Here is a 25,805-nt window from a genome sequence, read left to right as displayed (position 1 = left end):
CCCTTAGTACCTAGGGTACCATATACTAGGGACTCACAAGGGTAATCCAGTAACCAATCTGGGGTGTACCTAAAGGACATGCAATCAATTTAGAGAGGAAGCAGCTAGGCTGTGGCCCCAGCAAGACTAAATTCGTGAAACAGTGAAACATCAGCAAAAAGTGGGGGTAACCGTAGTAAGCAGATCCAACTCTCCTACTCAACCCCCGCCAAACGCAGAGACATTAAACTAACCTTGACCAGTTGAGTCTTCATGTTTTAAGTGGAAATATCTGGAGAGTCCATCTGCATTGGCATGGTTACTCCCAGGTCTATGTTCCACTGTATAGTCCATCCCCTGTAGCGAAATGGACCACCTCAAAAGTTTGGGGTTTTCACCCTTCATCTGTTTTAGCCATAAGAGGGGCTTATGGTCAGTCTGAACAGTGAAGTGCGTGCTAAACAAGTATGGCCTCAGCTTCTTCAGAGCCCAAACCAAAGCAAAGGATTCCCTCTCAATAGCTGACCAACGTTTCTCACTAGGGATCAGCCTTCTACTAATAAAAGCTACATGGCTGGTCCTGACCTTCATCATTCAGTTGTGACAGCACAGCCCCTACACCCAACTCAGATACATCTGTTTGGACAATGAATTATTTGGAGTAGTTCAGACTTTTCAGAATTGGTGCAGTGCACATGGCCTGCTTCAGGCTATCAAATGCCTTTTGACAGCTGACTGTCCACTGAATTTTCTTTGGCATTCTTTTAGAAGTTAAGTCATTCAGGGGTGTCACAATGGAACCATACCCCTTGACAAATCTTATGTAGTACCCAGTCAGGCCCAAGAAAGCTCTGACCTGAGTCTGGGTAAGTGGAGCAACCCATTCCATGATGGTCTGGATTTTGCTCTGTAATGGTTGAACCTGGCCTCCACCTACAAGGTGGCCCAGGTACGCAACCTGACTCTGCCCTATCTGGCACTTAGTAGCCTTGATAGTTAGGCCTGCCTTTTGCAGGGCCTCCAAAACATTTCTCAGGTGGACCAGGTGATCCTCCCAGGTGGAACTAAAGACAGCAATATCATCTAGATAGGCTGCACTATAGTCTTCCAGGTCTGTTAGTACTTTGTTCACCAACCTTTGAAAAGTGGCAGGTGCATTCTTCAGACCAAAGTGCATTACCACAAATTGATAGTGCCCACTAGGGGTTGAGAATGCTGTCTTTGGCTTTGCATTATCAGCTAATCTGATCTGCCAGTAGCCAGCTGTAAGATCAAATGTGCTCAGAAATTTGGCTGAGGCCAACATATCTATATGCTCATCTGCTCTTGGGATTGGATGGGCATCAGTCCTAGTGACTGCATTGAGACCCCTGTAGTCAACACAAAACCTCATCTCTCTCTTACCACCCTGGACGTGAGGTTAGATACCAAGACCACTGGACTAGCCCAAGGACTATCTGAGGGTTCAATAACTCCTAAGTCCAACATTTTCTGGACTTTAGTCCTGATACAGTCCCTGACATGATCAGGTTGCCTGTAAATCTTATTTTGAACAGGCAGACTGTCTCCAGTGTCCACTTCATGAGTGCACCAGGTAGTCTGACTAGGAGTCAGGGAAAACATATGTCTGAACTGATTGAGAACCTGTCTGCAATCAGTTTGCTGCTGGTCAGTGAGGCTGGCTGCCAAGGCTACACCATCTACTGACCCATCATCAGGGTTTTGTCAGAGCAGGTCAGGGAATGAATCACTCTCTTCCTCCTGTCCCTCATCAGTAGCCATGAGCAAGCCCATGTCTGCCCTGTCAACATATGGTTTAAGTCTTTTGACATAAAGCACCCTATGGGGCTCCTGGGAGTTCCTAGATCTACCAAATAGTTAACCTCTCCCTTCTGTTCAACAATAGTGTGGGGTCCACTCCACTTGTCTTGGAGAGCTGCTGGGGCCACAGGCTCCAACACCCACACTTTGTTAACAGTCAGTACAGCATTTTAGTCATGCCAGGCTTTTTGCAGTTCCTGGCTAGACTCAAGGCTTTTAGTTGCCTTTTTCATGTATTCAGCCATCCTGCATTGGAGACCAAGTACATAGTCCACTATGTCCTGTTTAGGGGGTTTGAGAGGTAACTCCCATCCCTCCTTCACCAGACACAATGGGCCTCTTACAGGATGTCCAAACAGAAGTTTAAAAGGGCTGTAGCCAACCCCCTTCTGAGGAACCTCCCTGTATGCAAATAAAAGGCAGGGTAGTGGGATGTCCCTTCTCCGCCTAAGATTTTCTGGGAGACTCTGGATCATACCCTTTAAGGTTTTGTTGAATCTTTCAACTAAACCATTGCATTGTGGGTGATAGGGTGTGATAAATTTGTTGTTCACTCCGCACTCCTTCCACATTGCAGTCAAGTAGCTAGACATAACGTTTGCATCTCTGTCAGATACTACCTCCTTAGGGAAACCCACTCTTTAGAACACTCCCAAGAGGGCTCTTGCCACAACAGGTGCTGTAGTGGTCCTAAGGGGTATTGTCTCTGGGTACCTAGTGGCATGGTCCACCACCACTAGGATAAACCTGTGCCCAGATGCTGTCTGAGGATCCATTGCTCCAACAATGTCAATCCCCACTCTTTCAAAGGGAACTCCGACCACAGGTAGTGGTATCAGGGGGGCCTTTGTGGTGCCACCTGCCTTACCACTGGCTTGACAGGTGACACAGAAGCGACAAACTCCTTTGTGTCTTCAGACATGTGGTGCCAGTGAAAGTATGGTACAATTCTGTCCCAAGTCTTATTTTGGCCCAGGTGTCCTGCTAAAGGAATATCATGGGCTAGTGTCAATAGGAAACCCCTGAATTTCACAGGTATAACCAACCTCCTGGCTGCACCAGGCTTGGGGTCTCTACCCTCTGAGTACAGGAGTCCATCATCCCAATAAATCTTATGGGTGCCACTAGCATTCCCAGCAGCCTCAGCAGCAGCCTGCTGTCTGAGGGGTTCAAGAGAAGGGCAGTTGAGCTGCTCCTGGATCAGATCTGCCCTGGAAGGGCCCCCTGTCCCCAAGACTCAACCTGATCAGGCTCAAGCTCATCTGGGACAGTTCCTTCTTCAGGAGCACAATCATCTCCCTCAAGAGACTGATCCTCACTCTGAGTCAGGGGGAAGGCATTGACTTTACCCTACTGCTCCTTTTCTTGGAAGGCACCTGGTCCATTATTCCAGAATCCAGGGCCTGTTCAGTGTTAGACTTTATGACCTGTGACCTAGTCACAGCAGAGACATGTGCGGAGATTCCTACCATTTCTTCATGGGTCCTTAACTCCACTTCAGACCAGGCTGAAGTCTCTAAATCATTTCCAAGCAAGCAGTCTACAGGGAGGTCTGCACTTACCACAACTTTCTTGAGGCCAGTTACCCCTCCCCAGGAGAAATTAACAACTGCCAGGGCATGGTTGGTCCTGACATTGCTAGCATTGGTCACTTGGTAAAGTTCACCAAGTATGATTTGTCCAGGGTCCACAAGGTCTTGTATCACCATTGTGACACTTGCTCCTGTGTCCCTGTAGGCTAAAGCCTCTTTTCCATTTATCAAAGGCTGTTGTCTGTATTTGCCCACGTTACTGAGACTCACACTGGAAGGCATATCCATGCCTCCATCACAGATCAAGACAGCCTGAGTTGGCACTCTGACTAGGCCAGAGCCCATCTCTGTACCCAGGGTTAACCCTACTACACGCTTCTGCTGAGTACCACCACTTGGAGCTGAACTAGGGGGAACAGTTGCCTTAGGGTCAATGGTAGCTGGAGTTGAATCTTTCGTAACGCAATCACTAGTCCAATGGCTGTTCTGCTTACAGATTTTACACCATGGTTTCTTTTGGCCTTTCTTTTTGGAAGATTGGGAATCCCCACCATTAGAAGATTTTTGGGGGCCTTGTAAAGACTTCTGGTCTTTACCCTTCTCCCCACCCTTATAAGGATCTTGCTTCTTCTGGTCACCACCTTGGTTCTGTACCTTCTGCTTCACCCTGGTTCTGACCCATTTGTCTGCCTTCTTTCCTAATTCTTGGGGAGAGGTCAAATTAGAGTCTATCAGGTGCTGATTCAACAGCTGATTCTGACAGTTATTAAGGATCTGCTCCCTCATAATCAAGTTGTATAATCCTGTATAATCACACACTTTACTGCACAGTAACAGCCCTCCAGAGCCCTAGTAGCACAATCAACAAAGTCCACCCAGTCCTGAGTCTGTGTCTTTTGGGTATCTCTGAACTTTATTCTGTACTGCTCAGTGGTTAGGCCAAATGCATCTATTAGAGCACTCTTCAGGACTTTGTATCCATCAGAATCCTCTTCTCTGACATTGAGGAGCTTGTCTCTACCGTTGTCTGCAAAGGAGAGCCACAAGATTGCTGTCCACTGCTCCTGAGGGACCTTCTGTACTTTGCAGGCCCTTTCCAATGCAGTTATCCATTTGTGGATGTCATCCTCACTCTGGTAGAGAGGGACAATCTAGTTTAAATTCCTGTGATCATGAGACCTTTCTCTACCACTAGGAACGTTGCTGCCACCATGGGACTCTAGTCCCATCTTTTTTCTAGCTTTTTCAAGCTCTAGGGTCTCCCTTTCTAAGGCTACTTTCTGTCTCCTTATCCTCAGTTGAGCCTCTTGTAGTCTCATCTGATTCTCTCTCTTCTCCTGGGAGGTGTCCCTCCTATGATAAGAAACAGAAGTCCCTACAGATGTGTCAGAATGGTTAGATTCCTGTGAAGGAGATATTGGCCTTCTAGGCACACCTCTAACTCTTCCTGGGGGGACAAAGAAGGGACCCACTGGGCCTCCATCTCCATCTCCAGTCGGAGCTGCTCTATCAAGGTCAAGGTTATTGTCACCTTCCTGGTCAGCATCAGAGTCTGATTCCTGTGGGATTGGACCACTGGGATCTTCCTCATCTGCTGCTCCCACCCCACTGCCTACCCTTTCAGGCTCTGAAGCCTTCCTCAGGTCGTCTAACCTCTCTGAGGCATTGGGTGGTGGCACCTTTGCCTGTTTTCGGTTTCCTCATAGTACACACAGTCCTTAACCCAGAGAAAGGGAATGTGTCATACTTGGATGTCTGCAATGTGCTGACATCTGGCAGGGACACACTGGTTCCTGGCCCTGAAGACATTACTAGTGAGGTGTGGTGTATGCACTACCTACTCTAGTTGTTACCTACTAAACTTTCTTGAGTTGTAGAAATGGTGTGCTAAGCCTTTAACACACAACTCTAAGTTCAGTAGAACTTCCTGTATTTAAGCTTGTATTATATGTACCTCTGGTACCTTTAGTGGTTTTCAAATGATCAATCACTTGAGATTATCTGGTAAAACAATGGCAAGCTGGAATCCGACCGCTGCCACCAATGTGAGAAGTTGGCCTGGCATATGCTGTCCACTATTCTAGTGGGCACCTTGCACCAGTCTAAACAACCCTTATTGATGGGAGGTTTAAAGACAACCTGTAAAGAAAGCTATCCTAGTGGTAGCTGTGGAAAGCAGTCTATAATCTCATGAATGACCAAATGAAATGAGAACCACACCAGGAATATATATATATTACCTACTGGCGGTCGCCAGTAGGTAGTTATAGTTAGGACCCCTTTTCCATAGGAAATCTGCAACATTCTATTTTGGATAACTTTGGCGCCGGTTGACGAATCCTCGCGAATTTCTCAAAATAGGTGGGGCGCTACGCTCCGCTCCTACCCTGAAAGTCCCGGGGGGATTCGTCAAGCGGGGGCTGAGATAAAAGGGGGGTCCCAAAACGCGTTTTTCCCATGCATTTTTCCATAGGACCTTTAGACAGGGCTACAGCCCGAACGGCTGAACAGAATTACTAGAAATTTGGCAGAGAGGTAGTCCCTAGGTCAAGGAAGTGCCTTTTGTAGGTTTGGTGTAAATCTGTTCAGTAGATTCTGAGAAAATAGCCTTTAAATCAATATATATATCTGAGCCAGCTTACGGTACGCTTACCGTAAGCTTACCGTACGCGTACGGTGGCGTGCGCGAGCGCGATTCTGATTGGCTGTTACATCTAAGTAAACATTCGAATCGGTCGAAACCAGGAAGCGGCGGCCGCCATTTTCTCTCTCGCACTCTGAGGGGGGGCTGTAAACAAAGGCAAAAAACATATAAAGGGGCTGTTTAGACAGCGCCCATGCACATAGCCATGTTAGTTGAGTCCTCAAAGATCCCCTAAGGCCAAAAACGGTAAATTTTTATTTTTTGAAAATTCCGCCGATTACGCTTACCGTACGCGTACGGTGCGCTTACGCAAAAAATTTTAATAAAAAAAAAAAAACACTCTCTGTGCATGGCGTATTATTGTCATCACTTACAAATTAAATTTAACAGATTACCTATCACAAGGAAGCGCATAATATATCCTCCATGTGCGCACGGTGCGCTACGCGCACCGCGTGCCCACCTTGCGTGTACGGCACTAACTGCGTAAAGTGGGCGCGCGAAGCGCACCGCGTGCTCACTGTGCGCGCACCGTGCGCGCACGGAACGAACTGCGTTAAGTGGGCGTGCACGCCACGAATGGCGTAAAGTAACTTAGCATTTAAAAAAACGTACAAATTCACTGAAAAAACCATAGGTTTCACACACGTTATAGTTAGGAATTAGCATTTAAAAAACCTTGCAAATTCACTGAAAAAACCATAGGTTTCACACATGTTATAGTTAGCGGAAATTTTACTGATAAAAAACCAATGAAATTCCCCCGTTATAGTTAGTGCAGGCAACTATAACTCACGCGACCGCAATCTTCTGCTGATGACATATGTGTCTTTATGAAAAAAAAATATTTGTAATATATGTATAGCTAAAAATGTATGGAAGAAGACATGGGCAAATAAGTGTCTAAATACAGTATTAGCATCAGCAGAGGATTGCGGTCGCGTGAGTTATAGTTGCCTGCACTAACTATAACGGGGGAATTTCATTGGTTTTTTATCAGTAAAATTTCCGCTAACTATAACATGTGTGAAACCTATGGTTTTTTCAGTGAATATATATATATATATATATATATATATATATATATATATATATATAAAAAAGTTCAAACCATGTTTCGCGATATCCTCTGCCTCAGGATGGTGGCGGGCTGCCGGCAAGGACGCGACCCTTGTTTCTCCGTAAATTAATCCTTTGCTTGTGAAAGATTACGCCGAGCCCCAATTTTGATGATAACAGCGTGATTTATTCGATCAGGTTTGTGGCAAACAACACCCGACGCGTTTCGAAACCCTCCGGTTTCTTGGTCACGGGTCGATATGATGTTGACACTCGTCACATGATATAGTACACAGTGTGAAAAAATAAACAAAGGACTACATTGCTGCCAGGTTCACATAGCTAGCATGAGCGCCATCTTGGAATAGTAAAATGTTACAGGATTTCAATGAATAATTCACAGCAAAACACATTTCAACACGTTTAGTTGGACAGTCCATTGATGTGTAAATTAAATAAAATTACCAGTGTAAATATTATCGAATTGTCCAATGGTTGCCAAAACAAAATTGATACAAAATTACCTCATCGTAATTGTACTTGTCATAACAATGAACCCAAGTGGGTATGTTGTGATCTATAGTTAATTTGACAGCCCAAGTGGGCAAACATTAATCAAATTGTCCAATGGTTACAAAACTAGATAATGAACGACTTCCTCATCTAATTTGGACTGGTCGTGTAAATGAACCCCGTGAGTATGCTGTGATCTGTAATGAGATTAACAGCCCTAGTGGGCCAACAATTGTCAATCAACCCTTTAGTTCATATTTCAACAGATTGCTAATGCTGCATATTTCTCAACCTCTGGCAAACGCTCCGTCTCCTATAAAGAATGATAAATGTGTATCAATAAAATAGTAAATACCAAAAATTTCGTTTTTTTTAAAAGACATTTAAAACATCATATCACAGGAGGCAACGTGACTTCATCATAATTCTATTTACACTTTCTTTACATAGCAGTTCGTAAACTTCAGAAAAAGCCAGAAAGAATTTTGTCAACCAAGATGGACTGACAGTTCCTCATCTTTATTAATGCCCACCGGATGTCCCGTATCATATTTTATAATCAATCTAGATTCAAGCCTGCGCAAATCTTGTATTCTATTCCCTCCCCGTTCGGATAAAGGAATTTTATCTAGGGCACAATACCTCAATAGGCTGTTAATCTCATTACAGATCACAGCATACTCACGGGGTTCATTTACACGACCAGTCCAAATTAGATGAGGAAGTCGTTCATTATCTAGTTTTGTGTCCCAGAGTAAAGTGCGGGCGCACTCTGAGTGCATGTGGTGAGATAGGCCTGCCCTCCCAAAGGAATGCATGGGGAATGTATGTGTCCCTGGTAGTTCCTGATGCGTGGGGTGTGCAGGCTCGAGTTTGGTATGTGCGGACTCGTGTGATCGAATGCTTCGCAATGATGTATAATGCGTGATTATGTTATGTGTGGAAGTGCCACTTCTAGGAGTTGGCATATTGGTGTAAAATGTGCAGTGACTGCCTGTCGCGTGATTGGCTGAGGGAGGTCATGTGACGGGCTAGGGAAATCCCCAGAGTCAGGAGGAGTCACCCAGTGGTGAATAGGGAGATTAGCATGCTGATGGCTGGGGAGAGTACACCTAGGACCTGAATAGGGCTGGGCTTTCCCCACACAATGCTGGCTCCGCCCCCTGTGGTGCGACTGATGACCCTGGCCTGCTCTCTGAATAGGGAGAGGGGCTGAGCAAAACAAAGTGCTCAGGAACCAGTTGTATCTGGTTCGCCCCTTCCCTGCACCTTGAGACAAAGGGATTTGGTGTATAAAAGAGGGGCTGTGACCCCATGAAAAGGTTCTCGCGTTCTGTCTTGAATCTACCAGGGGCGTGCTGCTGCTGGGGCCCAGGGGAAGGCTTGCCTCCCTGGGCCCTGCCCAGCCCCTGGATGCCCTGGATACTGGAGGACTTTGCTTCTGGCGTTTGGGGAGTGCTGTTCTGCTTTGGCATCCTAACAGGAGGGGGCTTGCTGCTGGTGGGCCCAGGAGGGACCGCCATGGGGGCTGCCTCCTTGCTAGAGGGCCCTGTGTGCTGGCCCCTGGGCCCTGCGTTGCCCCCTTGATGCCTCCGTGACCTTTTGGGACCGTTTGCTTTGTTCTCCGTGCCCCAGGACCTTGGCTTCATGTAACGCCTGGAAGCGCTGTCCTTTGATTGCCCAGCTGAGGAGGAGTGTGGGCTGCGCGGCGTGATTCTGGTCGCCTCGTTGGAGGGAATCCCCACTGGAGGGATTCCCCCGTGATGCTGGTCTCGCGGGTGCCCACCCCGCGTTTGTCGTTGTTTCGTGGGTGCCCACCCCACATGGTCGCTTCTTGCTTGTTTTGAGCGGCGGGAGCCCACCCCGCTCATTGACCATGGTCGCGGGTGCCCACCCCGCATGGTGTTGTGAATTTAGCGGGTGCCCACCCCGCTGTACCTGGTCGTGAAGGAGGGAGCCTACCCCTCGTTGCTGCCGAGGATCGCCGCTGCCTCCCGTGGCCTGCCTGGTTGTGGGCGGGGCAGCGGGACGGAAGCGGAAGTGCCGCCATTTCCGGGAGAAGAGCAGGCGACCGAGGCGGACGATGGCAGCGGGGCTCCCAGGAGTTCAGGGAAGCCCCGCGCCACGAGGAGAGTGCAACTGCTCCCGCCTGCAGAGTCCCGGGTCCCAGGAGGGGGCCCGGGTGAAGGAGATGACGCCGTAGAGGGGAGACGCCGCCTCCCAGGCAAACGGTGAGTGCGGGCGTCCCCCTCCTCTGCTACATGCAGAGTTTTCTTTATTCAGAGCCCCGTGAGGCCCCAGCACAGAGCCCCGTGAGGCTCCAACATACGGGGCATATTTGTTTTCAGAGCCCACGAGGCTCCACACAGGCGCATGCTTTAGGAGCCTAGAAGGCTCCCAGGGGGCATTTCTTTTGGGCGATTTTGAGTCCCCCAAACAGGACTCCAACGACGACACCTGGCTCAGAGTCCAGAGGGACTCCAACGTTACGGGGGCATTATTGTTTTAGAGCCCAGAGAGGCTCCAAGTGCGACAGATTTGTGTTGAAGGGCACAGTGGTGCCCACGCCCCTTTCTACAGCTGCCCAGCACTTAGTGGGCAGCTGCACCGTTTAGGTTGTGGCCCTCTGCGTTTTGGCTTGCGCAGCCTGCGCAGCCTTGCCCTGACATTGAGACATAGGGCGTCTTGCCCCTTCAAGGCCAGTTGGCCTAGGGACTGCCACAGGTGGTGGCGACTGTGAGTTTTGCGCTATTGTTCCGAACCTGCACCTCTGAATGTGTGTTTATGCGACATGTGCCTTGTTTTACACCGCTGAATGTATTTTATGCATCATGTGTTTTCCTTCCCTACACCTCTGAATGTGTTGCGATGCATCATGTGTAATGTGCGTTTACCCCTACAGGTATTGTGATACTTAGGTGGTTGTTTTCTCCTAGTACAGGTGGTGCTAGTGAGGTCCTGGTTCCCTGCGCGATATTTTCCTACGGTGGTTAGGGTTGCGTAGGTGGTACTTACCTGTTACCAGTAGTTACTGGTTGTGTGCTACATTTTCTATTTAGTGCTACAGTGATTGTATGTGCTATGTTCTAAAGTATTATATCCTATGTTCTAAGTGCTACATTCTAAAAGTGCTAATTCCTGACAGTGGTCCATGTGGCCCTGTCCCCTGTACATATAATCCCTTGTAAATTCTGCCCGTGCCTGTTGGCACATTGTAAAGAGTGTGTTTTTATCTAATGTGTTTTGGTATAATACAAAGGCTATTTTTATAGAATACCTTGTGTGGAGTTTCCTTTGTGGTGGGCCTTGGGTGTTGTTGCTGGGTTCGCGCGCAAACGCTTTACACATCGCCTCAGAGATCAGCCTGACTGCTCGTGCCAAGCTACCAAGGGGGTGAGCAGGGGTTATCTTTGACGTGTAACTTCCTTGCCCTGACTAGAGTGGTGGTTTCTGCCTGACTTTGGCGCAAGCCTTAGCCAACCAGAAATCCCATTTCTAACATATGCTTTTAAATGCTATTTTCTCAGGAAATACTGAACAGATTTACACCAGACCTGCAAAAGGCACTTCCTTGACCTGAGGACTACCTCTCTGCCAAATTTCAGGTAATTCGACTAAAGGTCGTATGGAAAAATGCATTGTGGAAAACGCATTTGGGACCCCCCTTTTTTCTCAGCCCCCGCTTGACGAATCACCCCGAGACTTTCAGGGTAGGAGCTGAACGGAGCGCCCCATTTGTTTTGAAAATTTTGCGAGGATTCGTCAACTGGCGCCAAAGTTATTCAAAATAGAATTTTCAGATTTCCTATGGAAACACGGTCCTAACTATAACTATCTACTGGCGACCGCCAGTAGATAATTTATATATATATATATATATATTCAGTGAAAAAACCATAGGTTTCACACAATTGCCCCGTTATAGTTAGTTCAGCTAACTATAACTCGCGCGCCCGCAATGCACTGCTGATGACGTCACATATTACATCACTCATGACATGGTCAGTGACATCACTCATGACATCACTGATGACATCTCAAATGACATCACTGATGACATCATCCAGTGAATGTGTGTTTTTCTGAAAATTAAATATGTTTTATATATGTATATCTCAAGGTCGATGAAAGAATAAATGGGTATATTACTGTCTAAATGGATGATTTCTTATTGAAAAATTGATTGTGTAACTGACTGATTAAGTGTATCCTAGTGAATACATGGCTTAGTGAGTAATGTTTAAATATATAAATATCTGTATCAGTCTCTCACTTTGTGTATAAGTGGCTGCATGGGTTGGTGAGTATCTACATGGGTGTCTATATAGGATATTAGTTGGTTTTTTGAGTATCAGTCTGAGTGTCTGCATGGTTCGGTGGGGGGTATTACGTAGTGCATAGGTGCATGAATGATTGACTCACTGTTTGTATGTGTTGATCAGAGCATGTGTGCAGGACTGCATGGGTGGATGAGTGTGTGTATGGGTGTGTTAGTGAGTGAATGACTGTCTCAATAGTGTCTTTATGAGTAACTACATATGTTTTAAACTAGTATATGTGACTATTGGTGTAAATAAGTGAGTATATGTGAGAGTGAGACATTGGAAGAGTTCCTGTATGAATAAGTATGTGTTTCTATAAGTGATTGTTTAAAAGACTAAGTATGTGTAAGTTTCCGTAGAAGTAAGTGTGGTGGTGTGTGAATAACTGTATATGCAAGTAAATGTATGTTTTATTCTTTATTAGCATGGGTGACTATGTGTGTGAGTAGCTCTATGGATAAGTGGCATTGTGTAACAGGATGTATAGGTGTATGAGTACATATGATAAGTGAGTACATGTATGAGTGACTGTATTGAACTGTTGGTGAATGAATGGATGTGTATGTGGATCTTAGAATTACTGAAGAGGTTGTTGTAACTGTTATTGGTATGTCCATTCTTTTGTAAATTTTTGTCTCTATTTTTGTATGTGTGTATCAAAGGTTATATTAGGGTGAGAGGAGGTCTGCCACTCTATCACAAGGATGAAGTCATCAGTGATGTCATTTGAGATGTCATCAGTGATGTCATTTGAGATGTCATCAGTGATGTCATGAGTGATGTCACTGACCATGTCATGAGTGATGTAATATGTGACGTCATCAGCAGTGCATTGCGGGCGCGCGAGTTATAGTTAGCTGAACTAACTATAACGGGGCAATTTCAATGGTTTTTTACGAGTAAAATGTCCAGCTAACTATAACATGTGTGAAACCTATGGTTTTTTTCACTGAATTTCTAAGGTTTTTTAAATGCTAATTCCTAACTATAACGTGTGTGAAACCTATGGTTTTTTCACTGAATTTCTAAGGTTTTTTAAATGCTAAGTCCTAACTATAACGTGTGTGAAACCCATGGTTTTTTCAGTGAATTTGCAAGGTTTTTTAAATGCTAATTTTTTTTTTTTTCTTCTATTTTTTCTAAAATATTTTTATTTTAATTTTCTTACCTTTTATAAAGACTATGATTAAATTTTTAAAATTCTTTAATATGTTTTTTTTAATATATTTTTTAAAATAAACATGTAACATTTATTAGCAGTACTTTTTTTCTATTTTTTTTATTATTTTTTTAGTACGCGTACCGTAAGCTTACGGTAAGCGTACGGTTTACGCAACGCCCGTAATTTCCCTACGCTGCTTGCGTATAGTTACGCAATTTGAGTAGCCGCGCATACTCCGCGTGGGACGCGTACGCGTGTACGCTACACGCGCACGTTACGCGGAAGTGTCGGGGAGTGACTGTTATGCGCATGCGCGCAAGCGCGTGTCTTTTTTACGCGCATGCGCACTTTTGCCGTAAGCGTACCGTAAGCGTACCGTAAGCGTACGGTAGGTCATGTGATCATGAAACACAACTTTTGATTGGTTGAAACTACTTTCAGTTCTAGAACTCTCCTACACCACACCCATTCCCCTCATTTCTGCTTGTGATCCCTTAGGAGAAGGAGCTGGGTTGTCTTTGTGATACGATGGCAGAACAGTAGAGCTCTTCTGAGAGTGAGGCTAGCACTAGCAGCACTGTCTTGAGGCAGAGAGCGAGGAAACAAAAGCCCTCTTATGTATGGGATTATTTTACTTTTCCTGAAGGCCAGCAAAAGGTGAATGCACCCTTAGTAACTTGCAAGCTGTGTAAGCGTGTACTTTCTAGAGGTAATCCTGACAGGAAGTATTCCTTTGGGAATCATACCATGAAGAGACACCTCCAGGATGTACACAGAAGGACACATGGTCATCTTTTTGGAGGTAAGTCTTCAGAAAGACAAGCAAGTACATCCACAGCAGCTCAGCCTGGACCATCATCTGCAGAGCTGACTCCTTCTTCTGCAGGTCAGGTGAGCCCTTCATCTGTGGGGGGAGAATCTCCTTTTGCTGGCCCTCTGGAAATGAACCCTCGATTTCGAAGGGTTGATATTCGATGCACCTTTTGTCAAGATCTAATTTGCCATAGGGAGACCAGTGTTTCCCTAGTGAACAACAAAATAGATCAGCACATTTGTCGCTTTGAATAATTTTCCCATGCTTTCTTTCCTCTGTCCCTGCATGAACACAACGGTTCTTTTAAGAGCCAACCTTATCTTTCATCTTTTTTTTACATATGTTTTTAAAAACTTTTTTTTTTTTTTTTACCGTACGCGTACGGTGCGCGTACTTTTTTTTTTTTTAAAAAAAAAAACACTAAAAATCAATTATCACATTACAAGGTCCTTGAGAGACTACAATTATTATTATTGACTTACCATACTCACTCAAAAAAATATTTATTCATTTGTTTTTAAAAAAAATAGCTTTAAAAATGGTTCTAGTTTTCGAAAATTTTCTATATCAATCTGAAAAAAAAGAAAAAAGTATTAATATTTTTAAAACATTTTATAATACAGTACACATATTTACATTTTTTTCCCAAAAATATTTTTGCCTTATTTTTGCTGTTTTCAGAATATATTGCATTTCACTATAAATTGTGAAAGCAATTGCATTCATCATTTTACAGCGGGCAAAAAAAAATAACAATCACAAAGATTGTAATAAAAAAGCCCAGAATCTCTTTTTACTTAAACTTAACATTATAGAAATGCATAATATTCTAAAAAAATATCATCTAATACCAATAGGTATTTCTTTAAAATACCGTCTGATATGTTTGTTTCAGAAGTATAATCACAATATTATATCTCAAATAACTCCACAAAACATCTGATTCCATTTCCTTTAGGCCAAATAGTAATTTTAAAATTCTTTTTTGATTACATTTCCAGTAAATTCTAAAGTTTAATTTGTCCAGATCTCACCGATTCTCTGTAACATTTTGTTTCACGAAAACTTTTTGAATAATTTATTAAGTCCACAATAGAATTGGTTACTTTTCCGCATGGCCAAATAGTAATTTTTTAAATCATTTTTGAAAAAATTTCCAATGGCAGTCCAATAACATTCCAAAATTTAAATTGTGCAGATGTTAACGATTATCTCTAAATTATTGGTTTTTCAAAGTTTCATTAAAAATTAAAAAAGTCCACATTACAATTGGTTATCTTTCCATTAGGCCAAATGATAATTTAAAAAATCTTTTTTCTACAAAATTGCAATGGTAATCCAGTAAAATGGTAAAATTATTTTGTCCAGATCTTGCCAAATCTGTCTAAAATTTAGGTTTCAGGAAGATTAGATAGGAATTTGCTAAATCAAAAAGCAAACGTTGTTTGAAAATCAATTGGGAATCATTACACAGTGTCCAACCTTTTTCACATTTAAGATAAACTGTGTAATGTCCAGAAGTAACAGTAGGTCCATCATGGAAAATTATTGCAACAGTTACAAAAGTTTTTCCTGAAATTGATAATTGCTGTCCTGTAAACTTCTTTATTAAAGTATCCAATTTTGAACCATCAGCTCTACATTGTTGCATCATTAAAATTACATACTGTCCGTATTCCTTTAAAATTAATGTTGAAAACATGTCAGATTTACACTCACCACATTTCATGCTATGATTAGCATCTTTAACTAATTTTGCAAAAGTAACTGTTTTACTCTCTGGCAATGTCAAATAAATAAACCTTTCATTATCAACATTAGAGCCACATATATTATAACAATTTTCACAACTATGTTCCCATTTATAAGAGAGACCAACAAAAATTTCAATGGGAACTCCTTCTTCTTCCACTACCTGAAGAAAATACATCAAGAATTCCTGTGCGTCTTGCTGTACATTTTGAGAAAACTGTGTTCGTCCTGAACATACATCTAAAAGTTTTCTAATTTCAGTAGCACTTTCTATTTGAGTTTTATCTTTACTTAGCTTTTGAAAAAGGAGACTCAGCTCTGAACAGAATCTTTTTCCCTGATTTACTATTATCTGCTCTTGCAAACTTTCCAGATAAAATGCAACATTCAGCACTACATTTGCGTAGCAGTTGACACCAGAGCTATTTTCAAAATGACATCCTACAACCTGTTCTTCATTTTCCTTTTTCTTTTTGCTTACAATTACATCACTCCTCTTTTTTTTCCTCTTCTCTACATCTTCATTACAGATATTCTCATTTTTTCTTTTACGAGAAACTACACGTTTCTCTTACACAGGATACTGACCTAAATGAGGAGCATAGCTTCTTCTTAATCTATTATACTCCTTTACACAGTTTGTATCAGCACTAACTTTTGAGTCATCAAAGTCTATCATGAATAAACCTGATAATGTTTTCACTCGTGACAAAGCAACATATGCCATACCTTCTTTGAACACAGTTGAACCAATGTTCACAAATGCACAATCTACAGTCAATCCTTGAGACTTGTGAATAGTTACAGCATATGCTAGAGAAAACGGAAACTGCTTCCTACGTACATATAAGTCTTTCACAAGCATGAAACGAACTGTACAACGACAAATATCTTTAACTTCTTCTATCTGATCAAATTTTATTTTTAAACATTCAATTCCTTCTTTTTTCTGATAATTAATAAAACCCACAACTCTTCCCATAGCTCCATTAATTAAACCTTTTTCAACATCCAAATTTCTTCTTAAAAATACTCTACAGTTCATGCAAACATATAGATTTTTTTCTAATCCAGCTGTTTTGGAGATGTTCTTCTCTAGTGAGTCCAATTTATTTTTCATTTTGCCTGTTACTGTGACAGTAATTCTTCCATCCTCAATTTTGTCCACTGCTTCCAATTTCCTGATCTCTTCCTTTTCCAATTTCAAAAGCTCCTCATTGAATATTGAGCATTCACGTAGAGTTGGCATTAAGCAGATGACACTTTTGTTTTCTGCAATGTTCTTGTATATCTTCTCTGCAACTATTTCTTCCTTTGGAAATAAATTATGTAGCAGCCGACTCTGTAATGCTTTTTTGCCAACTTCTGTGAGTAGTCCAATCCTGATATCTTTCAGAATACTTCCACATTCTTCATCGTTTGCTTGCCTCATATTAGTAGTAAGTTCCTTGTACTCAAAGAAGGACCAAATATTTGTATTTCCGATGCTTCCCAATGACTTCTTAGTGTCTTCATGTGTGACAGTATTAAACACTGGTTGTCCTTTAACTGGAGTAAGTTGCAAAAGATCTCCAAAAACTATGACGTGTTTTCCACCAAATAACAAATAATGTCTTCAAAATTTGCTGCATTCTTAAATGCACAAAGGCAAGCATTAAGTTTGATACCATGCTCACCTCATCAATAATGAGAACTTGCATCTTCTTCAATACTCTTGAAACTTCCAAGGATGCTTCTCCAGTTAGCTTGTTGAATTGTATTTTGTTCTCATGCTCCACTGGTAACATAAGCAAACGATGTAAAGTGATTCCTTTTATGTTATATGCTGCTAACCCAGTTGGAGCAGTAACCACACAAGACAAAGTAGAATCCGTTTTTTGCTTTAGGTAGCTTCTGATGACTTTTATTAGGAAACTTTTTCCAGTTCCAGCTTGTCCGCTTACATACATCCTGATTGGATGAAATGATGTGCATGAGCACTCTTTTTTTTCATGTAGAAATCCGTGATCAATTTTGTTTTTGATCTCTTCATAAATTTGTTGCTGCTCTTGATTCAGTTGTCTTTCCAAATTTTGTAAGTCTATAAATTCTTCTTGAGCTTGATTCATAGTCGTTTCCACTTCATTCATGGCTATTGATGCTTCATTTTCAACGATTGGTTGTCCTAGGGGATCTTGACTGAGTGTTCCTGAACTTTGGCTGTCCTGAGAACTATCTCTAGCTATTTCTGCTGCAATTGTAGTTTCCTGTTCTATTTCTTCATTTAACATTTGCAGATACGTTGAGAATGTACTGCATTGTATGCTGTCTTTGCAAGCATTAAAAGAATCTTCATAGCTTTGAAATTCTCCCAGTAGTTCATCCTCTGTACGCCATGGTTTAAACAACTGTAAAAGAGCCAAGTAGTAAAATTCCTTCTTGTCAGTAGTGTCACAACTCAGCTTCCGGTGATTTATCAAACTTCCTTTTGTTTGCTTCACCAAACATCCTTCTTCACCAACGACTTTATATTTTCCATTGTTGATGTCTTCTGCAGCTTTCCGTGAATAAATGTAGTTCTGCAACACTTCATAGAGACACATGTTCTCCAGATGATGACTTCTCTTGGGATAATAAGTGTCCAACAGGTTTGATTTCAAAATATCTGTACTTTCTGGGTCATTCTCGGCCAAATATTCAATTTCTCCTACAGATTTCAGTACCCGATTTCTCATTGCTGCAAGGCCTAAACTTGCCCAAATTATTCTTCTTGACTTCGAGTAGAGACTTGCAGAAGATAACCTATCTGAACATTCGTAGGATCCAAATTCTCGATGCGATAACATCTTCAAACTGAAACTGTACAGCTTCTTACTGACAGTCTTCTCGTGAGAAATCTCTTCCCACATTTCCTTCAATTCTGTTTTTTCTGATTTCGTAATGTAAGACGTTACATATCGAGCAACAGCAATGGAATTGTCAGCAACATACTGTATATCCATGTTAGCGTTCCACATGGATAAAATGACTGGGTTGTAGTCATTTATATTTTTTGATTCTTCTTTTCTTTTAAGGTTGTAGGTATTCTTAGGTGATTTTCTTGTGATAGTATGTCTCACAGCTGACATAAAACTGTTTACTCTTCCATTTGAAAGAACAGGTCTAGGAAATCCAAATCGACATTTAGTGTAGTATTTTTCTTTGCTCTTGTATTTCCGTCGACAGTATTTTCCACACCGATGACTTTGGAAATGTAAAACTTGCTCCTTTAACTTGTTCTCTTCTGTGCTTTTTGGTATAGCACATGTTGCATATTCTTCAATGTAAGATAACACTGCTTCATCAGTATCTGTTCCAAACTTTGGGGCATCCTTGATCCACAACAGCATATGAATATGAGGAGCACCTCTTGCCTGGTACTCTTTTCTCCAAAAGAAATCCACTACTTCTCCAAGAGGTGGATTTTTTTATTGCAGATGAAGGACATCATAGCCTCAAATCTATGATTGAAATATCTGCAAACATTAACCGGATCCAATGAGCACAGTTCTCCTGCTGTCTTGTATTCGATGTTTTTAATGTTTGAATTGGCCTCTCGTAGAAAATCCAGTAAATCATCCCAAGCGTACTCGGCACAGCTTAGGGTAAGGAACCATGTTGGTGTTCCTAAATTCCGTAACATGCATTTTAGTTCACCATGGCGTCGGTACCAATATTAATTTGTCCCACGCTGACAAGCCATCAGATTGATCAGTTGTGTTTCCAAATGATAATCTCGGTGCTGCACTTTCTCCATAAAATCCTTAGCAGACACATTTTGTAAATGTACTCCACTTTTTAAAATGTGATTTACTGCATAAGACAGTGCAGACAAGTCGCTTTCAAATAAAAGATGGAACAAATAAGGAATACTTTGTCGAAATCTGGGATCTTCAGCATATAGTCTTGTAGTCCGATACTCAGAAGCTGGAATCTGTTCTGGACGTTCATCGTATCGTCCTCCTTTTCCTTTAGGAAACAGCTAGGGAAAACATCGAGCTTCCAAGCTCTCCTCCCATACACTCACGGGAGTTCCTTTTGCTTTCTTCATCTGAAAGAGATCAATATTGTCTCCCATAACTTCTTTAGAATGAAGAGGATGTATGCTAAAATGTTCATAAATTTCTTCTTCCTTTGACTTGTCCACTTTTTCAATTTGTCCAGTTGGTGTTTCTGTGTCTTCTTGTAAATCTTCTTCTTCTTCTTCTTCTTCTTCTATATAAATTGATTCATACCATTTGTTATTTTTTTTCAAATACAAATTTGCTCTTTGTACTTTCCGCACATCTACCAGCTCCTGCCAAATCTTCTTATTCTTTGTAGGTACACCATTAACCAGAATAACTAATGGTTCAGTTTCCAAAGTATCCGCATCAATAGTTTCCATATTTTTTTTCAAATCCAAGGGCAAATACACCACTCTACCTTTTAAACCTCTCAGTAAATCTGAAGGAGGTAATTTACCAGTTTTGGGCTCCATACGTACTATGGTCTGGAACGGATGAACACATTGAATGAGTATAGACTCATATGTATTTAATTCAGAAAGTTCAGCAGGAATAGCATCCAATTCTAAATTATTATGTACAGCTCTGGTCGGCATTCTATTTTCCTCTAACTTGTTGTAACAGTATTTACAAATACGCTGATCTTCACCCAATTCAAAACAATTTTCTAGAAATATATATGTGGCAAAATCCTTCCACTTATAATTATCTTCATTTTCACTCTTTCTGTAGAGATCAACATTCCTAGTTTGTTTTCTATAATGAGTTCTGTGGCAACAAATACAAGTAAAATTTGGTCTTTCATTAGAGACTATTGCAAATTTTGTTATGTGATCATTAAATGTGTTACTTACAGAGGGTTCTACATTCTCTTCCACTTCTTCCTCATTTACTGTGTCCTTCTCTGCACTGTTTTGTTCAGGACCAAAGTAACAAAACTGAATTTCATCAACAAACTTCTCTACATCTGATACCGTTCCTCGGAACAGAGCCCTATTCAATTCATTTAACTTTATTGCTGGACTTTTGGCAAAATACAACCGTCTCACAAACTTTCTCATTTCAGTATGATGAACAGCCAGCATCCTAAAATGATGGAAAATACTATTGCACACTTTTCTAGATAGACAAGCCAGAGAATGACCCTGCAAACCAGTATTCTCTCTCACTCTGCATGGATCCAGACTTTGAAGCACCTTAATCTTCTGTTTTATACTTTTTTTACTATATTCTCTTAGAAACTCTCGAAATTTGTCAATAGATTCCTGACGCACAGTGCAAATACTACTACAATTCCAAGTGTACACTGGGGCTTTAGGACGTCTCCCCATTGCCTCATCTGCCATCACTTGTACCTCATCTCTTGGAACCATTATCTCCTTCTCCATTATGCAACCATTTTTTACTTCGTATGAACGACCTCTGGTGTCAACTGCATGCAGCAAACTATTACTTTGAAAATAGCTCTCTTCATTAAAAAAAGGTTCACTACTTGAACTATGCATCCACTTTCCTAAAAACACTTTACAAAAGTTTGTTCTGTTCACTACTCTTTTCCTTTTGCTATGTGATTTCAGTACATTAACCATTTTGTCTAATGTACGCATCCTATTCAAAATTAATATGAATAGTTTCCTTTTTAATTCTAATGCCTTTGCTGCAATGGCTTCAATTTCTTTTTTTCTCTTATAAAACTTTGTCTTTTTCTTATATTTCTTCACATCCTTTATCAAATTGGACATAACTCTTCTCTGAAACATTTTTCTACGTATCTCTTTAAACGCTGTTTTTCTGTTTAAGTTTAACTTTTTAGTTGCAGAAGGTATATTTGCATTAACTAAATTCTCAATTTTTTCTTGTCCTTTTTGTTTGAAATCATTCTTTCCTGTACAGACATTTTGTACATTTTTCCTTTTTTTTAATATATTCCTTAGAAAATCTTTTTTTTGCTTACCAGAAGATTTTTTCTTCCTCCCAACATCAGCATCTTCTACTAACTTTGATCCTCTAGTTGTCTTCAAATATAGTTTTTTTTTTAGCGTTTTTTGAACTCTGGATTTTGTAGGCATCTTAAATTGTGTTCACTGCTCTTCAGCAATACCTGAAAAAAACTAAAAAAAAAATTCCTTTATTTTATTTAAATATATTACTACATTTCTTTTCACAATAGTCACAAAACGAAATTTCTTTGCCAATTTGAATGCACACTTACTGCTCTTTTTTTTGGGCAAGTGAAAATCACTTTTACAAACTGACACATTATGAAACCACTTTTCAGATTTTTTAAAAAGCCCATGTCCAGACTGCTACACTCCAGCAAGGGCAACCAGCCTTAGTGATGCTGAATGTATTTGCATTACAGACTGAAACCTGAAAACCCCACTCGCTTGTAAATACTGTGCATGATTATACATGGCAAGCAGATGGGTGTGTGCTAAGAGTCTGCTTCTTCCCCCAAAAAATCGCTCCCCCTTTTTCCTACTAATGCAACTGTGAAATCACCAGAAAAAAACGCAATAAATCTCTGCCTATAATTCCTCTTTGCACACAGAGTCATGTTTTCACATTAGTCCTAAAACGAAATTTCTTTGCCAATTTGAAAGCACACTTACTGCTCTTTTTTTTTTGGCAAGTGAAAATCACTTTTACAGACTGACACATTATAAAACCACTTTTTTGATTTTCTTAAATGCACATGTCCAAACTGCTTTTTCAGACCACCACCATGTGTAACCTGGGTGGCTGCCTACACTCCAGCAAGGGCAACCAGCCTTAGTGATGCTGAATGTATTTGCATTACAGACTGAAACCTGAAAACCCCACTCGCTTGTAAATACTGTGCATGATTATACATGGCAAGCAGATGGGTGTGTGCTAAGAGTCTGCTTCTTCCCCCAAAAAATCGCTCCCCCTTTTTCCTACTAATGCAACTGTGAAATCACCAGAAAAAAACGCAATAAATCTCTGCCTATAATTCCTCTTTGCACACAGAGTCATGTTTTCACATTAGTCCCAAAACGAAATTTCTTTGCCAATTTGAAAGCACACTTACTGCTCTTTTGTTTTTTGCAAGTGAAAATCACTTTTACAGACTGACACATTATGAAACCACTTTTTTGATTTTCTTAAATGCACATGTCCAAACTGCTTTTTCAGACCACCACCATGTGTAACCTGGGTGGCTGCCTACATCCCAGCAAGGGCAACCAGCCTTAGTGATGCTGAATGTATTTGCATTACTGAGTCCAACCTCAAACCCTTAAACTATTCTTTTTTTTTCCAGTACACCTTAATTTATCGTGAAAACATAGTCCATATTATTTTACATGTTCCTCACATTTAAATTTCTCCCAAAACAGAAAATAATAAACACAACTTCAACAAAAAGAATTGCTTTTCTATTATTCATTTCTTAATTTACCATATACATCCCCTCTCAAACTCTAAACTCACCTTTAAAATTAGTTAGTTGTGAAAGAAATGTGGCACTCAAACAGCAGATTATCAGAGCCAGGATCTCTGTTGTGTTCACCTCTCTCCTCTCAGCAGAACCAGATAATGGCAAACTTTCCCTCTATTTTTCCACACATATACATGTAAGTTTCAAATCTCAGTGCTTCCCCCTTTTTTTCAAATGTAATCACACATTTCTATTGGTTGAAAACCAACCCTTTTCCAAAAGTACCCTGCCCCCAACTTGACTTCTGCCTAGTACCCTTCCCCCAACTTGACTTCTGCCTGCTACCATAGCAACAGCTCATGGAACACTGCTGTGTGGAGTTAGGTCAGAAGTTCGCCACACAATGTTTCAATTCCACAGAGCAAGAGTGCTTGACTTTTCAAACCTAACAGCAAATCCATAGTACTGTTCTTTGGTTACACATTTTTTTGTACCAATACAAAACATGCTTCTATTAATTTACACATACAGCCTAGTTTTTATTCTAGAATGGTATGAAACAGCCAATCAGTTCTTTTTGTTTTGAAAAAAATATGTATGCCTCCATTTCCAAACTGTCTTTCTTTTCATATTGCCATTCTACTGAAAGACACCTCCTGAGTGCATCCAGTTTTCCTTTGAAGATGTTCACAGTGTGGATTGTAGGGCACAGCTATGTCTTCTGGAGTGAAAAGTTTGCAGAGAAAACAGATATGGTGAGAGACCTTGCTTTGCCAAATGTAGACATTAAATGGATTGGTCAGAGAGGGTTAAAGTGGCACCAATTGATGCCATTGGTGAAATCCTTCATGCAAATCCAACACCCTGACCTCATAATAGTGCACTGTGGTGGCAATGACCTAGGCACTTTGACTGGGGTAGGTCTGGAAATGCTTATGAAGGACACCTTTACACAACTGTTTTCACTTTTCCCTAAAACTGCCTTTGTGTTTTCCAACATATGCCAAAGGCAAAAATGGAACTGGTCCAATCATTTCTGTCCGCAGATTGACAAAGCAAGAAAGCACGTCAACAAATCTGTTTCTGCTTTCCTCCGTGACTATGGTATGGGTGCCATTTACCACAACAACTTGTGTTATGACATGCAAGACATTTATAGAGGAGATGGTGTGCACTTCAATGATGAAGGGAACAGAGTCTTCCTTTTGAACCTTAGACTCTGCATCGGTACTTACTTGTAGGTACCACTAAAAAAATGACTTCATAAACACAACAGCTCTTTTTAGAGCTCCCTAATATCTAAACTCTTAATTCTGCATTTCATTTTTTTATTTTTATTTTTTTTTACCGTACGCTTACCGTACGCGTACCCCGTGATTTTTTTAAAAATCAATAAATGTTTTTTTTGTACTTTTCTGTCCTTCTTTGACCCCCTTACAAATGTTAGGGGGTCTGTAACTCTTCTCATTGCCCCCTTTTCTTGTTTTCACTCTTTTTTTTCAGAGTGAAATACACAAAATGGCGGCCGCCGCTTCCTGGTTTCGGCCGATTTGAATGTTTACTAAGATCTAAGGGCCAATCAGAATCTCGCTCGCGCACGCCATTTTTCTTCCGTACGCTTACCGTAAGCTCACCGTACGCGTACCCCGTGATTTTTTTAAAAAAAAAAAAATGTTTTTTTTGTACTTTACAGTCCTTCTTTGACCCCCTCACAAATGTAAGGGGGTCTGTAACTCTCCTCTTTGCCCCCTTTTCTTGTTTTCACTCTTTTTTTCAGAGTGAAATACACAAAATGGCGGCCGCCGCTTCCTGGTTTCGGCCGATTCGAATGTTTACTAAGATCTAAGAGCCAATCAGAATCGCGCTCGCGCACGCCACCGTACGTGTACGGTAAGCGTACGGTAAGCGTACCGTAAGCGGGCTCAGATATATATATTGATTTAAAGGCTATTTTCTCAGAATCTACTGAACAGATTTACACCAAACCTACAAAAGGCACTTCCTTGACCTAGGGACTACCTCTCTGCCAAATTTCGAGTAATTCTGTTCAGCCGTTCGGGCTGTAGCTCGTTCTAAAGGTCCTATGGAAAAATGCATGGGAAAAACGCGTTTTGGGACCCCCCTTTTATCTCAGCCCCCGCTTGACGGATCCCCCCGAGACTTTCAGGGTAGGAGCGGAGCGTAGCGCCCCACCTATTTTGAGAAATTCGCGAGGATTCGTCGACCGGCGCCAAAGTTATTCAAAATAGAATGTTGCGGATTTCCTATGGAAAAGGGGTCCTAACTATAACTACCTACTGGCGACCGCCAGTAGGTAATATATATATATATATATATATATATATATATATATATATATATTCACTGAAAAAACCATGGGTTTCACACACGTTATAGTTAGGAATTAGCATTTAAAAAACCTTAGAAATTCAATGAAAAAACCAAAGGTTTCACACATGTTATAGTTAGCTGGACATTTCACTCGTAAAAAAACCATTAAAATTCCCCCGTTATAGTTAGTTCAGCTAACTATAACTCGCGCGCCCGCAATGCACTACTGATGACGTCACATATTACATCACTCATGACATGGTCAGTGACATCACTCATGACATCACTGATGACATCTCAAATGACATCACTGATGACATCATCCAGTGAATGTGTGTTTTTCTGAAAATTAAATATGTTTAATATATGTATATCTCAAGGTCGATGGAAGAATAAATGAGTATATAAGTGTCTAAATTGATGATTTGTTTTTGAAAATTTGATTGTATTA

The sequence above is a fragment of the Triturus cristatus genome, chromosome 10 (assembly GCF_964204655.1).
Source record: "Triturus cristatus chromosome 10, aTriCri1.1, whole genome shotgun sequence".
NCBI lineage: Eukaryota > Metazoa > Chordata > Amphibia > Caudata > Salamandridae > Triturus > Triturus cristatus.
This window is presented reverse-complemented; position numbering follows the sequence as displayed.